The sequence below is a fragment of the Myotis lucifugus genome, unplaced genomic scaffold (genome assembly GCF_000147115.1).
Source record: "Myotis lucifugus unplaced genomic scaffold, Myoluc2.0 scaffold_1, whole genome shotgun sequence".
Lineage (NCBI taxonomy): Eukaryota > Metazoa > Chordata > Mammalia > Chiroptera > Vespertilionidae > Myotis > Myotis lucifugus.
This window is the reverse complement of record NW_005871049.1, coordinates 18,211,265-18,217,461: the sequence shown is the minus strand read 5'-3', so window position 1 is coordinate 18,217,461 and position 6,197 is coordinate 18,211,265.

Genomic DNA, 6,197 nt, shown 5'->3' with positions numbered 1-6,197 from the left:
TTAAGACAGTTTGATATTAGTGCACTCTTAGTCAACTGAACAATCAAGCAAAATAGAGAATCCAGGAACTAATTCATGTGTCAGTGGAAATTTAATTTGTAATGAAGTTGGTATAAATATTTCTGTATAAGGATAGATTGAGCATCCATATGGGAAGCTGGGAGTACTAAATAAACGATGACAGATCATTAATTATTCCTATTGGAAAAAATGAATTTTGATTTCTACATCATACCATATAAAAATGGATTCCAGATGAATTAAGGCCATAATATAAAAAGCTATTCTATAAATGTTTTAAAGGAAGATTGAGAGGGATTTCTTTATATTTTTAGTGCTGTGCCAGATTTCTTAAACAAGACACAAAAGGCACTAAAAAGTAAAGGAAAAGGATTAAAATAAATACTTTAGATTATTATAAGATGCCATAATGTGAATAAAAATAGAAGACAAAATCTAGTTGCTTCTGGCAATTACCAATTTGATCTATTGGGTGCCTAAGTCAGGAACAAATATTAACAAAGTATTAAAAATCATATTATAAATTGTAATACAAATAAAATACAGCTGCACAGAGCAACATTGAAAGATCTTAAATTATTTAAAGAAAATATGTTACAGAGGATGCATAATATATTACTACACTTATAGAAAGTGTAAAATAAAAAAGTAAATATATGTAGCCCTGACCGGTTTGGCTCAGTGGATAGACAGAGCATCGGCCTATGGACTGAAGGGTCCAGGGTTTGATCCCGGTCAAGGGCATGTACCTTGGTTGCGGGCACATCCCCAGTAGGGCGTGTGCAGGAGGCAGCTGATCAATGTTTCTCTCTCATCGATGTTTCTAACTCTCTATACCTCTCCCTTCCTCTCTGTAAAAAATCAATAAAATATATTTTTAAAAAGTAAATATATGTAATTCAAGCATACACACATGAATATTAAAACTTTAATGAAAAGCAGGTAATGTTTAAACACAGACTTCAGGATGTTAGTAACCTTTGGAATGAAAGAACAGAATGTGTATTGTGGGGAGCAAATAGGGCCTTCTGTACTTCTGATGTTCTATTTCTTGAGCTAATGTGTCAGTGCATAGTTACTATACATGTACATTATATACATTTTTGCATATGTGTGTGATAAAATTAAAAATAACTTTTATGATAGTATATTAAGAATCCTTGGGTGAGTTGCATGTGGTAAGGGAGAGAGATGTATGTTGAGCTTTTATAGGCCTGGGGCTTCAGATCTTTTTTTAACTCCTAAGTTTCTCCATGTGCTGCTTGAGCTCCTTCACAACATGATGAAGGACTCCGAGAGGGAGCATTCCAAGATATAGGAAATGAAGCTGCCAATTTATTAGAGTCTAAGCCACAGTCCACACATGACCACAAATTAATTTTTATTCTTCCCACATGCAAAATACATTCACGCCCTCCCACTACCCCTCCACTTCCAAAAGTCTCATTCCATGACAGGATCAGGATCAGGTCTAAGCTGCAGGTTCATGTCATGGATACCAGGTCTAGGGGTAAAATAAGGTTCCTTGGGCATAGCTCCTCGCAAACTGAAGACCTGTGAACTAAAGACAAAGGCTATTTTCTCCACCACCCTTACAACCAATGAACAGTGGAGGAGCACACATAGGATAGCCACAGTAGACATTCACATTCAAAAATGGTAAAAATGGATGCAGCTTTGGCTGGTCCGTCACACTTCTGTAAGCCGTCCTGACACAGGTTTTCAGTTCCTTGAGTAGAGCCCAGCTCTGCTCCCTGTGAATGTTTCTCTGTGGCACCTTCCAGGCTCTTGGCCCTGTCCTTTGAATCACTCTTCCTCTTCCATAATAAAACTGAGTTTGCAACTCAACTGTATTGCCTTCTCAGCTATTTCTTGACATAAGAAGGCATAGGTTGGGGGGACTAAAAGCCTCTTATAATATTGTACTGTCTCTATTTAAGTTGGTAGTACTTCTTTCAGAACAATTAATTTTAAACCTGTATACATTTAGTTTAAAAATTATTGGGTTTTACTATTCTAGGCAAAGGCTACAACCAAAAATCTATTTGAGATAGAGCTTGCTCTACTGTGGATTACTGACTCATGTCCTTAATTTTCTTGGAAGCCCTATTGTTTAGTAGGGTCCATGAGGCATGCCTTTACATTTTTAGAAAGTCTTTTGTCTGTTTGAGAGGCTCTATAAGACATTGCCTTAAATCTTCATAATGTCTTAACAAGCTCTCCCAGCCCACCATAGATTTGACTTTTTTTGTGGAAGCCATCTTTTAATTTGAGAATATTTTGTCATCTAGAGAGACTGGGAATAAGGAACTTTATTTTTTGCCTAGCAGATCCTGAGTCATTCATATTTCCTCTAAATTTTGCTCAAAAACCCAATAGTTTCCTTTTCAGCTAATCTTTCTCCTCTTTCATCTTATAATAAATAGCTAGAGGAAGCCAGGCAGGACCTTCAACATTTTGCTTGGAAAATCCCCTTAGCTAGATAATTGAATTCAGTAGGTATGTTCCTATTTCCACATCTCTGAAGATGAGAGTTTTACCATATTTCTGCCACTATATGAATCCCTTTCCTACCAGCTTTTTTTATTTTTTTAATTCTTTATTGTTTAAAGTATTACATATAGTATTACATATGTTTCCTTTTTCCCCCATTGACCTCTCCCTGGCCACCCCCACCCCCCAGCACATGCCCTCACCCCCGTAGTGTCTGTGTTCATTGGTTATGCTTATATGCATGCATACAAGCCTTTTGGATGATCTCTTAACCCCCAACCCCCCACCCCCGCCTTTCCTCTGAAGTTTGACAGTCTGTTCAATGCTTCTCTGTCTCTGGATCTATTTTTGTTCATCAGTTTATGTTGTTCATTATATTCTACAACTGAGTGAGATCATGTGATATTAATCTACCAGCTTTCAATGATATTATTTATTTTAAACCCTCACCAAGAGCACTATGAAACACTTTAGACTTTCATTAATGTTCGCCTAAAACCCTTGAGGCCTTGAATAACACTCTCCTTGAGTTTTCTAGGCTTCCCCAAACAGGGCCCTTCCAGCTCTGATAACCATCCAATTCTTAAGTCAATGCACTTGAGAGGTTTTGTTACAGTGGCAAGTCACTTCCAGCACCACCATCTGTATCAGTTATCCATTGCTTCAAAGCAATCACAAAATGTGTTGGGTTAAAGAATAACAATCATTTATTTTGGTCACAGGTCTAAAATTAGGGCAGTGCTCAGTGAGGACAGTTCACCTCTCACCCACACCATATATGCTGGGGCAGTTCAACTGGAGCTGGTGGCTTCACTTCCAAGATTGTTCTCTGCATGGCTGGAAAAGCAGTGTTGTCTGTTCTTTTCCATATTGGCTTCTCCACAGAAGGGTGCCTATGTTCTAAGAAATAGGAAGTATAAGCTGCCATTGTCTTAAGGCTCAGTTCTGGAAATGAGCGCAGCGTACTTTTGTGATCAAGCACTCAGAGAGTGAAAAAGATTCTAGGGAGGAAACACATCCCAGCTCTCAATGGAGGAGTTCAAAGGAATCTGGGGACATCATTACGTTCCTACCAGTTTCCTACTTTTCATTATCAAAAGTTCACAAATCATTTTTAATTATCGCTTTTTCTAATTCCTCATCTCTATTTGATTCAGTAATCTGGCTCGCATTAATCCTGAGACTCCACTGGAAACTACTCTTCACCTTGGTTATCAATAATCAACATGTCACTAAATCAAAAGGGCATTTTACTGTTAAATTCACTTTTTCTGAAAAATCTCTCTTTACTGATTTCAGTGACTCCCAGCCTCTTTTGGCTTTCTTTCTGAATAATGGGTCATTCTCTTCTCAATTTGGGTCTGGTTTATGAGTTACACTATTAAAGGTACTGCAAGACATGTGAAGACATTTATGGCCAATTTAAGTAGAAAAGCTTAGTTTTATTTCATCTAACTCTAAAACTTGACAGAACATTATTTTCAACCCATCTTTCAAAGACTAGCTGATATTTAATAATCCCATTGTCTATTTCGTCTGTCAAATTATTTTTGTTTGTGTGCTAGTTAGGTGGAAAAATTTAATGACAGTTTTTAAAATTGTCATGAATGTGTTTGACTGAAGTTTAAAGTACTTTGATTTCATTATTTTTTTAACAATAGGGGTGGACAGAATGTAAGAAATCTTCTGAAACAGATTCTTTGCCAGCAGGGCAGAGGCTCACACAAGCCTCAGGAGCTAGTCACTAAACCATTAAGTAAGAACTTGGAAAGGAATTGGTATTAATAATGAGTCTTAGTGAATTTTTCCTTCTATTTCACATTTATTGAATGTTTGTTTGCTTGTGTGTTAAACTGTTTTCCCTATAATAATTAAGACTACATATGTTCAATAACATATATTTATATATTTAATAATATATAAATGCCACAGATGGGAAAAGAGCACATATTATCCAAAGAGTTAATAAGCTATGATCTTTAGTAAGATAAATTCTGAGTTTTAAAAAGAAGTATTATGCAAAGTAAAAGTGGGCATAATTATCATTGGCGGGAAGGCTAACATATGCTAATTTATAACCTTTAACAAGAAACATCATTTTGATCTTGAAGTGATATATCTTCATTAATACTGCAACCCATTAACCATATTTATACCTTACAATTCATTCAACACATTTTTATTGAACATCCAGCCTAGTGCTGAGATATAATAAACAAAATATTTGAGATCCCAGCCCTATAGAAATTCACGGCACAATTATTAGACATTCTTTAGTTGAATAAAAGAATTAGCTCTCTGTGTTTTTAGCTTTGACATAGACTTTCTCAAATTTTTATTTTATTTTTGTGGTGGATAATTATTTCTGGAATATTCCAATTAATTAATTATACATTTTGAGGTAACTCTCACATGTCACCTTTTTAAAAAGTGTTCTTTCTTTTTTATAATTGCTTTTGACAGTTTTATTTTGTAGTAGAAAATAGAGTATAAAATAAAAAACATATAATACATTAATAATATTACTGCTATGTCATAAGACTTTGCAAACATGCTTAAAGACAAAAAATGTGCTTACCTGGAATGTTCTCCAACTCAAGTAAATTTATATTAAAATAGCTTCCATGAATTATTAGCATTATTTCACCTACTTTTTGAGCCAATGATGAGGTCATTCTGTAGAGGAAAAAGGCCAAAATATTATCTTAGATTCTTCAAAGAGGCTAAAATAGAAATTTCAGTATTAGCTAGCTCTCATACTGACTTGGGGAGCCATAGTTCAAAGCAGATACATTTTCTTTTTTATTACTTATGGCCTAAGTAAAGAAAATCCTGCTTTTCCTTTTAATGTTTATCTAAAATTAATCCAGAAACATTCTATATTAAACAAAGCATTCTATTTCAAACACTAGAGGTCCTGTGCATGAAATTCTGCACTTGGGGGGTTGGGGGAGGATCCCTCAGCCTGGCCTATGCCCTCTCGCAGGCAGTCTGGGAGACCTTGGGGGGATGTCGGATATCCTTAGCACAACTGTGGAGGCTCCTGCCACCACTGATGCATTCACCAGCCGCTCAGCTTCTGGCTGAGCCGTGTCTCCCTGTGGGAGCACACTGACCACCAGGGGGCAGCTCCTGTATTGAGCATCTGCCCCTGGTGGTCAGTGTGAGTCATAGCAACCAGTAGTTCTACCCTTTGGTCAATTTGCATATTATCCTTTTATGCCTGGGGGATATGGCCGAAACCAGCTCCCTGACAGAACCCCAGGGGGCCCCAGATTGGGAGAGAGCACAGGCCAGGCCAAGGGACCCCACTGGTGCACGATCAGGGCCGAGGAGGGACATGGAAGGGCTCCAGGGTATGTCTGGCTGGTCTCGCTCAGTCCTGATCTGCGACCCCAGCAGCAAGCTCACCTGCCAGTCAAAGCGACTGCCCCTTGGTGCATGTCATGGCAAGTGGTTGAGCAGCCTTAGCATATCATTAGCATATTATGCTTTGATTGGTTGAATGGATGACTGGACAACCAAACACTTAGCATATTAGGCTTTTATTATCTATATATCTATATATAGAGATATAAAAAGAGGAAATATGCAAATTAGGCCAGGACACCATAATGGGTCACAACCAGACAGGAGGAGGTTGCGCGCACAGGTGAGGCTTGAAGCGGAGACGGAGACAGAGG